General features: G+C 44.3%; 1 protein-coding gene across 1 annotated transcript in view; it reads right to left on the reverse strand.

Moving 5' to 3' along the window:
* Window positions 1-10,668, reverse strand: part of LOC127917245 (inhibitory synaptic factor 2A-like) — a 49,149-nt gene extending 38,481 nt beyond the window's left edge. Inside the window, exon 1 of the mRNA XM_052500529.1 lies at window positions 10,180-10,668. The gene's annotated coding sequence lies outside the window, so the exon portion shown is untranslated. The remainder of the gene's footprint in view (window positions 1-10,179) is intronic.
* Between the last annotated feature and the right edge of the window lie 290 nt (window positions 10,669-10,958).

Here is a 10,958-nt window from a genome sequence, read left to right on the forward strand (position 1 = left end):
CCCCTCTGGTCTGATCTCTTCACAGAGAACACTTCCCCTCTGGTCTGATCTCTTCACAGAGAACACTTCCCCTCTGGTCTGATCTCTTCACAGAGAACACTTCCCCTCTGGTCTGATCTCTTCACAGAGAACACTTCCCCTCTGATCTGATCTCTTCACAGAGAGAACACTTCCCCTCTAGTCTGATCTCTTCACAGAGAGAACACTTCCCCTCTAGTCTGATCTCTTCACACAGAGAACACTTCCCCTCTGGTCTGATCTCTTCACACAGAGAACACTTCCCCTCTGGTCTGATCTCTTCACACAGAGAACACTTCCCCTCTGGTCTGATCTCTTCACACAGAGAACACTTCCCCTCTGGTCTGATCTCTTCACACAGAGAACACTTCCCCTCTGGTCTGATCTCTTCACAGAGAACACTTCCCCTCTAGTCTGATCTCTTCACAGAGAACACTTCCCCTCTGGTCTGATCTCTTCACAGAGAGAACACTTCCCCTCTGGTCTGATCTCTTCACAGAGAGAACACTTCCCCTCTGGTCTGATCTCTTCACAGAGAACACTTCCCCTCTGGTCTGATCTCTTCACAGAGAGAACACTTCCCCTCTGGTCTGATCTCTTCACAGAGAGAACACTTCCCCTCTGGTCTGATCTCTTCACAGAGAGAACACTTCCCCTCTGGTCTGATCTCTTCACAGAGAACACTTCCCCTCTGGTCTGATCTCTTCACAGAGAACACTTCCCCTCTGGTCTGATCTCTTCACAGAGAACACTTCCCCTCTGGTCTGATCTCTTCACAGAGAACACTTCCCCTCTGGTCTGAGCTCTTCACAGAGAACACTTCCCCTCTGGTCTGATCTCTTCACAGAGAACACTTCCCCTCTGGTCTGATCTCTTCACAGAGAACACAGAGTGTTTGTAGTGGCCATGTGAAGCAGAACCACATTGTTTTCTCTAATCTCTTTAAGCCTCTCCTCTCCTCTCCTCCTCTCTTCCACCCGTGTCTCTCTTCCTCTCTCCCGGTCACGTTTTGGTTCTCCCAGAACTATTTTCTGGCTTGCCATGTTATAGCATCAGAACCATGGGGGGGCTCTCTGTTTCTCAGAGACAGACAGGCAGAGAGACAGACAGAGTGACAGACAGAGAAACAGAGAGCCAGACTGTCCTCTCTGTGCAGCCAGGTTTGTCTGTGACGACCGGTCTCTATAGCCAGACTGTCCTCTCTGGGCAGCCAGGTTTGTCTGTGACGACCGGTGAGTTGAAGGGTAGAGCGGTGGTTAGAGGGAGAGAGAGAGACATGCACTTTGAGTTGAAGGGTAGAGCGGTGGTTAGAGGGAGAGAGAGAGAGACATGCTCTTTGAGTTGAAGGGTAGAGCGGTGGTTAGAGGGAGAGAGAGAGAGAGACATGCTCTTTTAGTTGAAGGGCAGAGCGGTGGTTAGAGGGAGAGAGAGAGAGACATGCTCTTTGAGTTGAAGGGTAGAGTGGTGGTTAGAGGGAGAGAGAGAGAGACATGCTCTTTTAGTTGAAGGGTAGAGCGGTGGTTAGAGGGAGAGAGAGAGAGAGACATGCTCTTTTAGTTGAAGGGCAGAGCGGTGGTTAGAGGGAGAGAGAGAGAGACATGCTCTTTGAGTTGAAGGGTAGAGTGGTGGTTAGAGGGAGAGAGAGAGAGACATGCTCTTTGAGTTGAAGGGTAGAGTGGTGGTTAGAGGGAGAGAGAGAGAGACATGCTCTTTTAGTTGAAGGGTAGAGCGGTGGTTAGAGGGAGAGAGAGAGAGAGACATGCTCTTTTAGTTGAAGGGCAGAGCGGTGGTTAGAGGGAGAGAGAGAGAGACATGCTCTTTGAGTTGAAGGGTAGAGTGGTGGTTAGAGGGAGAGAGAGAGAGACATGCTCTTTTAGTTGAAGGGTAGAGCGGTGGTTAGAGGGAGAGAGAGAGACATGCTCTTTGAGTTGAAGGGTAGAGCGGTGGTTAGAGGGAGAGAGAGAGAGAGACATGCTCTTTGAGTTGAAGGGCAGAGCGGTGGTTAGAGGGAGAGAGAGAGAGACATGCTCTTTGAGTTGAAGGGTAGAGTGGTGGTTAGAGGGAGAGAGAGAGAGACATGCTCTTTTAGTTGAAGGGTAGAGCGGTGGTTAGAGGGAGAGAGAGAGAGACATGCTCTTTGAGTTGAAGGGTAGAGCGGTGGTTAGAGGGAGAGAGAGAGAGACATGCTCTTTGAGTTGAAGGGTAGAGCGGTGGTTAGAGGGAGAGAGAGAGAGACATGCACTTTGAGTTGAAGGGTAGAGCGGTGGTTAGAGGGAGAGAGAGAGAGACATGCTCTTTGAGTTGAAGGGTAGAGTGGTGGTTAGAGGGAGAGAGAGAGAGACATGCTCTTTGAGTTGAAGGGTAGAGCGGTGGTTAGAGGGAGAGAGAGAGACATGCTCTTTTAGTTGAAGGGCAGAGCGGTGGTTAGAGGGAGAGAGAGAGAGACATGCTCTTTGAGTTGAAGGGTAGAGCGGTGGATAGAGGGAGAGAGAGAGAGACATGCTCTTTTAGTTGAAGGGCAGAGCGGTGGTTAGAGGGAGAGAGAGAGAGACATGCTCTTTGAGTTGAAGGGTAGAGCGGTGGTTAGAGGGAGAGAGAGAGAGAGACATGCTCTTTGAGTTGAAGGGTAGAGCGGTGGTTAGAGGGAGAGAGAGAGAGAGACATGCTCTTTTAGTTGAAGGGCAGAGCGGTGGTTAGAGGGAGAGAGAGAGAGACATGCTCTTTGAGTTGAAGGGTAGAGTGGTGGATAGAGGGAGAGAGAGAGAGACATGCTCTTTTAGTTGAAGGGCAGAGCGGTGGTTAGAGGGAGAGAGAGAGAGACATGCTCTTTGAGTTGAAGGGTAGAGCGGTGGTTAGAGGGAGAGAGAGAGAGAGACATGCTCTTTGAGTTGAAGGGTAGAGCGGTGGTTAGAGGGAGAGAGAGAGAGACATGCTCTTTGAGTTGAAGGGTAGAGTGGTGGTTAGAGGGAGAGAGAGAGATAGAGACATGCTCTTTGAGTTGAAGGGTAGAGCGGTGGTTAGAGGGAGGGAGAGAGAGACATGCTCTTTGAGTTGAAGGGTAGAGCGGTGGTTAGAGGGAGAGAGAGAGAGAGACATGCTCTTTGAGTTGAAGGGTAGAGCGGTGGTTAGAGGGAGAGAGAGAGAGACATGCTCTTTGAGTTGAAGGGTAGAGTGGTGGTTAGAGGGAGAGAGAGAGAGACATGCTCTTTGAGTTGAAGGGTAGAGCGGTGGTTAGAGGGAGAGAGACATGCTCTTTGAGTTGAAGGGTAGAACGGTGGTTAGAGGGAGAGAGAGAGAGACATGCTCTTTGAGTTGAAGGGTAGAACGGTGGTGGGAGAGAGAGAGAGACATGCTCTTTGAGTTGAAGGGTAGAGCGGTGGTTAGAGGGAGAGAGACATGCTCTTTGAGTTGAAGGGTAGAGCTGTGGTTAGAGGGAGAGAGAGAGAGACATGCTCTTTGAGTTGAAGGGTAGAGCGGTGGTTAGAGGGAGAGAGAGAGAGACATGCTCTTTGAGTTGAAGGGTAGAGCGGTGGTTAGAGGGAGAGAGAGAGAGACATGCTCTTTGAGTTGAAGGGTAGAGCGGTGGTTAGAGGGAGAGAGACATGCTCTTTGAGTTGAAGGGTAGAGCTGTGGTTAGAGGGAGAGAGAGAGAGACATGCTCTTTGAGTTGAAGGGTAGAGCGGTGGTTAGAGGGAGAGAGAGAGAGACATGCTCTTTGAGTTGAAGGGTAGAGCGGTGGTTAGAGGGAGAGAGACATGCTCTTTGAGTTGAAGGGTAGAGCGGTGGTTAGAGGGAGAGAGAGAGAGACATGCTCTTTGAGTTGAAGGGTAGAGCGGTGGTTAGAGGGGAGAGAGAGAGAGACATGCTCTTTGAGTTGAAGGGTAGAGCGGTGGTTAGATTCTGAGAGAGAGAGAGACATGCTCTTTGAGTTGAAGGTTTAGAGCGGTGGTTATTCTCTGGGAGAGAGAGAGAGACATGCTCTTTGAGTTGAAGGGTAGAGCGGTGGTTAGAGGGAGAGAGAGATACATGCTCTTTGAGTTGAAGGGTAGAGCGGTGGTTAGAGGGAGAGAGACATGCTCTTTGAGTTGAAGGGTAGAGCGGTGGTTAGAGGGAGAGAGAGAGAGACATGCTCTTTGAGTTGAAGGGCAGAGCGGTGGTTAGAGGGAGAGAGAGAGAGACATGCTCTTTGAGTTGAAGGTAGAGCGGTGGTGGGGGAGAGAGAGAGACATGCTCTTTGAGTTGAAGGGTAGAGCGGTGGTTAGAGGGAGAGAGAGAGAGACATGCTCTTTGAGTTGAAGGGTAGAGTGGTGGTTAGAGGGAGAGAGAGAGACATGCTCTTTGAGTTGAAGGGTAGAGCGGTGGTTAGAGGGAGAGAGAGAGAGATGCTCTTTGAGTGGCAACTGGAGGACAATCACAATCAGTGAGGTCTAAATGGACACTGCCCCCCCCCCCCCCCTGCCCCTGAGCTCAGTAATGAGATGGTTGGATCATCATGTTCACTAATCTAGATTGCTCTTCAGTTAAGGTGCTTCGTCTGAGCAGCAGTCAACTGACTGACACACACAGCACACAGCACACAGCTCTCGTTAGGTATTCAGCCCCTCTGCCAGAAACAGTCGTCTCTGTTCTTCCTGCATACCAGAACAATACATTCCTTTAGTGAGTCAAATCTGTGGCGAATATCTCCACACCTAAACAAGATGCTGTGTATCTGTTCTGGAAATACATTCTTAATAATGTTATGTAACATCCACTCCTCAGTTTCCAAGACAACAGCATCATCACTCATCTGTAGTTCCCTGTAGTCTATTGTCTGTAGTTTATTCTCTGTAGTTCCCTGTAGTTTATTCTCTGTAGTTCCCTGTAGTTTATTCTCTGTAGTTCCCTGTAGTTTATTATCTGTAGTTCCCTGTAGTTTATTCTCTGTAGTTCCCTGTAGTTTATTCTCTGTAGTTCCCTGTAGTTTATTCTCTGTAGTTCTCTGTAGTTTATTCTCTGTAGTTCCCTGTAGTCTATTGTCTGTAGTTTATTCTCTGTAGTTCCCTGTAGTTTATTCTCTGTAGTTCCCTGTGGTTTATTATCTGTAGTTCCCTGTAGTTTATTCTCTGTAGTTCCCTGTAGTTTATTCTCTGTAGTTCCCTGTAGTTTATTCTCTGTAGTTCCCTGTAGTCTATTGTCTGTAGTTTATTCTCTGTAGTTCCCTGTGGTTTATTCTCTGTAGTTCCCTGTAGTTTATTCTCTGTAGTTCCCTGTAGTTTATTCTCTGTAGTTCCCTGTAGTCTATTGTCTGTAGTTTATTCTCTGTAGTTCCCTGTAGTTTATTCTCTGTAGTTCCCTGTGGTTTATTATCTGTAGTTCCCTGTAGTTTATTCTCTGTAGTTCCCTGTAGTTCATTCTCTGTAGTTCCCCGTAGTTTATTCTCTGTAGTTTATTCTCTGTAGTTCCCTGTAGTTTATTCTCTGTAGTGTATTCTCTGTAGTTCCCTGTAGTCTATTGTCTGTAGTTTATTCTCTGTAGTGTATTCTCTGTAGTTCCCTGTAGTTTATTCTCTGTAGTTTATTCTCTGTAGTTCCCTGTAGTCTATTGTCTGTAGTTTATTCTCTGTAGTTCCCTGTAGTTTATTCTCTGTAGTTCCCTGTAGTTTATTATCTGTAGTTCCCTGTAGTTTATTCTCTGTAGTTCTCTGTAGTTTATTCTCTGTAGTTTATTCTCTGTAGTTCCCTGTAGTTTATTCTCTGTAGTTCCCTGTAGTTCATTCTCTGTAGTTCTCTGTAGTTTATTATCTGTCGTTCCCTGTAGTTTATTCCATGTAGTTTATTCTCTGTAGTTTATTCTCTGTAGTTCCCTGTAGTTTATTATCTGTAGTTCCCTGTAGTTTATTCCCTGTAGTTCATTCTCTGTAGTTCTCTGTAGTTTATTCTCTGTCGTTCCCTGTAGTTTATTCCATGTAGTTTATTCTCTGTAGTTTATTCTCTGTAGTTCCCCGTAGTCTATTCTCTGTAGTTTATTCTCTGTAGTTCCCTGTAGTTCATTCTCTGTAGTTCCCTGTAGTTCATTCTCTGTAGTTTATTCCCTGTAGTTTATTCTCTAATTCCCTGTAGTTTATTCTCTGTAGTTCCCTGTAGTTTCCCGTAGTCTATTCTCTGTAGTTTATTCTCTGTAGTTTATTCTCTGTAGTTTATTCTCTGTAGTTTATTCTCTGTAGTTCCCCGTAGTTTATTCTCTGTAGTTCCCTGTAGTTTATTCTCTGTAGTTTATTCCCCATAGTGTATTCTCTGTAGTTCCCTGTAGTTTATTCTGTGTAGTTCCCCGTAGTTTATTCTCTGTAGTTTATTCTTTGTAGTTCCTCGTAGTCTATTCTCTGTAGTTTATTCTCTGTAGTTCCCTGTAGTTTATTCTCTGTAGTTCCCTGTAGTTTATTCTCTGTAGTTTATTCTCTGTAGTTCCATGTAGTTCATTCTCTGTAGTTCCCTGTAGTTTATTCTCTGTAGTTCCCTGTAGTTTATTCTCTGTTGTTCCCCGTAGTTTATTCTCTGTAGTTTATTCTCTGTAGTTCCATGTAGTTCATTCTCTGTAGTTCCCTGTAGTTCATTCTCTGTAGTTTATTCCCTGTAGTTTATTCCCTGTAGTTTATTCTCTGTAGTTCCCTGTAGTTTATTCTCTGTAGTTTATTCTCTGTAGTTCCCCGTAGTTTATTCTCTGTTGTTCCCTGTAGTTTATTCTCTGTAGTTCCCTGTAGTTTATTCTCTGTAGTTTATTCCCTGTAGTTTATTCCCCGTAGTTCATTCTCTGTAGTTCCCTGTAGTTCATTCTCTGTAGTTCCCTGTAGTTTATTCCCCGTAGTTTATTCTCTGTAGTCCCCTGTAGTTTATTCTCTGTTGTTCCCCGTAGTTTATTCTCTGTAGTTCCCTGTAGTTTATTCCCCGTAGTTTATTCTCTGTAGTCCCCTGTAGTTTATTCTCTGTTGTTCCCCGTAGTTTATTCTCTGTAGTTCCCTGTAGTTTATTCCCCGTAGTTTATTCTCTGTAGTCCCCTGTAGTTTATTCTCTGTTGTTCCCCGTAGTTTATTCTCTGTAGTTCCCTGTAGTTTATTCTCTGTAGTTCCCTGTAGTTCATTCCCCGTAGTTTATTCTCTGTAGTCCCCTGTAGTTTATTCTCTGTTGTTCCCCGTAGTTTATTCTCTGTAGTTCCCTGTAGTTTATTCCCCGTAGTTTATTCTCTGTAGTTTCCCGTAGTCTATTCTATGTAGTTCATTCTCTGTAGTTCCCCGTAATTTATTCTCTGTAGTTTATTCCCTCTGGTTTATTCCCTGTAGTTTATTCCCTGTAGTTTATTCTCTGTAGTTTATTCCCCGTATTGTATTCCCTGTAGTTTATTCTCTGTACTTCCTTGTAGTTTATTCTCTGTAGTTTATTCCCTGTAGTTTATTCCCCGTAGTTTATTCCCTGTAGTTGATTCTCTGTAGTTCCCTGTAGTTTATTCCCTCTGGTTTATTCCCTGTAGTTTATTATCTGTACTTTCCAGTACTTTAGTCCCTGTAGTTTATTCTCTGTAGTTTATTCCCTGTAGTTTATTCTCTGTAATGTATTCCCGTAGTTTATTCCCTGTAGTTTATGCTCTGTAGTTCCCAGTAGTTTATTCCCTCTGGTTTATTCCCTGTAGTTTATTCTCTGTAGTTCCCTGTAGTTTATTCTCTGTAGTTTATTCTCTGTAATTTATTCCCTCTGGTTTATTCCCTGTAGTTTATTCTCTGTAGTTCCCCGTAGTTTATTATCTGTAGTTTATTCCCTCTGGTTTATTCCCTGTAGTTTATTATCCATAGTTTATTATCTGTAGTTTATTCTCTGTAGTTTATTCCCCGTAGTGTATTCCCTGTAGTGTATTCTCTGTAGTTCCCTGTAGTTTATTATCTGTTGTTCCCTGTAGTTTATTCTCTGTAGTTTATTCCCTATAGTTCCCTGTAATTTATTCTCTGTAGTTTATTCTCTGTAGTTCCCTGTAGTTTATTCTCTGTAGTTCCCCGTAGTTTATTCTCTGTAGTTCCCTGTAGTTTATTCTCTGTTGTTCCCTGTAGTTTATTCTCTGTAGTTCCCTGTAGTTCATTCCCTGTAGTTTATTCTCTGTAGTTCCCTGTAGTTTATTCTCTGTTGTTCCCCGTAGTTTATTCTCTGTAGTTCCCTGTAGTTCATTCTCTGTAGTTCCCTGTAGTTCATTCTCTGTAGTTCCCCGTAATTTATTCCCCGTATTGTATTCCCTGTAGTTTATTCTCTGTACTTCCCTGTAGTTTATTCTCTGTAGTTTATTCTCTATAGTTTATTCCCCGTAGTTTATTCCCTGTAGTTGATTCTCTGTAGTTCCCTGTAGTTTATTCCCTCTGGTTTATTCCCTGTAGTTTATTATCTGTACTTTCCAGTACTTTAGTCCCTGTAGTTTATTCTCTGTAGTTTATTCACTGTAGTTTATTCTCTGTAATTTATTCCCCGTAGTTTATTCCCTGTAGTTTATGCTATGTAGTTCCCAGTAGTTTATTCCCTCTGGTTTATTCCCTGTAGTTTATTCTCTGTAATTTATTCCCAGTAGTTTATTCCCTGTAGTTTATGCTCTGTAGTTCCCAGTAGTTTATTCCCTCTCGTTTATTCCCTGTAGTTTATTCCCTGTAGTTCCCCGTAGTCTATTCTCTGTAGTTTATACTCTGTAGTTTATTCCCCGTAGTTTATTCCCTGTAGTTCCCTGTAGTTTATTCTCTGTAGTTCCCCGTAGTCTATTATCTGTAGTTTTTTCCCTGTAGTTTATTCTCTGTAGTTCCCCGTAGTCTATTCTCTGTAGTTTATTCTCTGTAATTTATTCCCCGTAGTCTATTCCCTGTAGTTTATGCTCTGTAGTTCCCAGTAGTTTATTCCCCGTAGTTTATTCCCTGTAGTTTATGCTCTGTAGTTCCCAGTAGTTTATTCCCCGTAGTTTATTCTCTGTAGTTTAGTCTCTGTAGTTCCCCGTAGTCTATTCTCTGTAATTTATTCCCCATAGTTTATTCCTAGTAGTTTATTCTCTGTAGTTCCCAGTAGTTTATTCCCTCTGGTTTATTCCCCATAGTTTATTCCCTGTAGTTTATGCTCTGTAGTTCCCCGTAGTTTATTCTCTGTAGTTTATTCTCTGTAGTTCCCCGTAGTCTATTCTCTGTAATTTATTCCCCGTAGTTTATTCCTAGTAGTTTATTCTCTGTAGTTCCCAGTAGTTTATTCCCTCTGGTTTATTCCCTGTAGTTTATTCCCTGTAGTTTATGCTCTGTAGTTCCCAGTAGTTTATTCACTCTGGTTTATTCCCTGTAGTTTATTCTCTGTAGTTCCCCGTAGTCTATTCTCTGTAATTTATTCCCCGTAGTTTATTCCCTGTAGTTTATGCTCTGTAGTTCCCTGTAGTTTATTCCCTCTGGTTTATTCCCTGTAGTTTATGCTCTGTAGTTCCCAGTAGTTTATTCCCTCTGGTTTATTCCCTGTAGTTTATTCTCTGTAGTTCCCCGTAGTCTATTCTCTGTAATTTATTTCCTGTAGTTTATTCCTTGTAGTTTATGCTCTGTAGTTCCCTGTAGTTTATTCCCTCTGGTTTATTCCCTGTAGTTTATGCTCTGTAGTTCCCAGTAGTTTATTCCCTCTGGTTTATTCCCTGTAGTTTATTCTCTGTAGTTCCCCGTAGTTTATTCCCTGTAGTTTATGCTCTGTAGTTCCCAGTAGTTTATTCCCTCTGGTTTATTCCCTGTAGTTTATTCTCTGTAGTTCCCCGTAGTTTATTCCCCGTAGTTTATGCTCTGTAGTTCCCAGTAGTTTATTCCCTCTGGTTTATTCCCTGTAGTTTATGCTCTGTAGTTCCCAGTAGTTTATTCCCTCTGGTTTATTCCCTGTAGTTTATTCTCTGTAGTTCCCCGTAGTTTATTCCCTGTAGTTTATGCTCTGTAGTTCCCAGTAGTTTATTCCCTCTGGTTTATTCCCTGTAGTTTATGCTCTGTAGTTCCCAGTAGTTTATTCCCTCTGGTTTATTCCCCGTAGTTTATTCTCTACCTAACACTAATTTCAGAACCATCCCCTTCCATCCAGAGGTATCTGAACATTCCTCTCTATGTGCACCACTGGGTTTAACTGAGATATGAAAAGAGCCTGGGCGACTCACCTCCGTGATAAATCACTGATGAACAGGACCTGACAGCAGCATAGATCCCTGGTAGTGCCCACCGTGCATGTCTGTTCCCTTAGTGGGTTAGCCTGCTCTTCTCCCAGGGAGACTATGTCATGGTAGAAGTCAGCAGAGCCAGAGCCCCCAGCAGGGCAGTCGTTGTATAGTTCCTATAGTTGAGGCACATTGGCTGTTTGCTGCCTTCGTACCAGTAGAGATGTTCCCTTTTCCTCTAAGCCCACAGCGGGCGAGACTGGAATCAGGTACTCCCCCTTTTCTGCTCCTCCTTCTCTCCTTCTCTCTCAGTGAAGCAGAGAGAGGCTCACACACACTGAAAGTCCGGGACACTCACTGGCTCACGGGCAGACACACACTGAAAGTCCGGGGCGCTCGCTGGCTCACCGACAGACACACACTGAAAGTCCGGGAGCTCAGAAAGCAGACGCTCAGCACACGGAGAATATCTCCTTTACTGCCGCTGCAGCTCATCTCTCAGAGAGAGAGAGAGAGAGAGAGAGAGAGAGAGAGAGAGAGAGAGAGAGAGAGAGAGAGAGATGGGAATGCGGGGAAGAGAGAGAGAAGAGGGAGGAGGAGGGGTGCTGAGAGAGAGAGAGAGAGATCGAGAGTTACGGAGAGCGCGAGAGAGAGATGCGGAGAGAGAGAGAGATGCGGAGAGTGCGAGAGAGAGATGCAGAGAGCGCGAGAGAGAGATGCAGAGAGCGCGAGAGAGAGAGAGAGAGATGCGGAGAGCGCGAGAGAGAGATGCGGAGAGCGCG

This window comes from Oncorhynchus keta, unplaced genomic scaffold, assembly GCF_023373465.1.
Source record: "Oncorhynchus keta strain PuntledgeMale-10-30-2019 unplaced genomic scaffold, Oket_V2 Un_contig_11071_pilon_pilon, whole genome shotgun sequence".
Classification (NCBI taxonomy): Eukaryota; Metazoa; Chordata; class Actinopteri; order Salmoniformes; family Salmonidae; genus Oncorhynchus; species Oncorhynchus keta.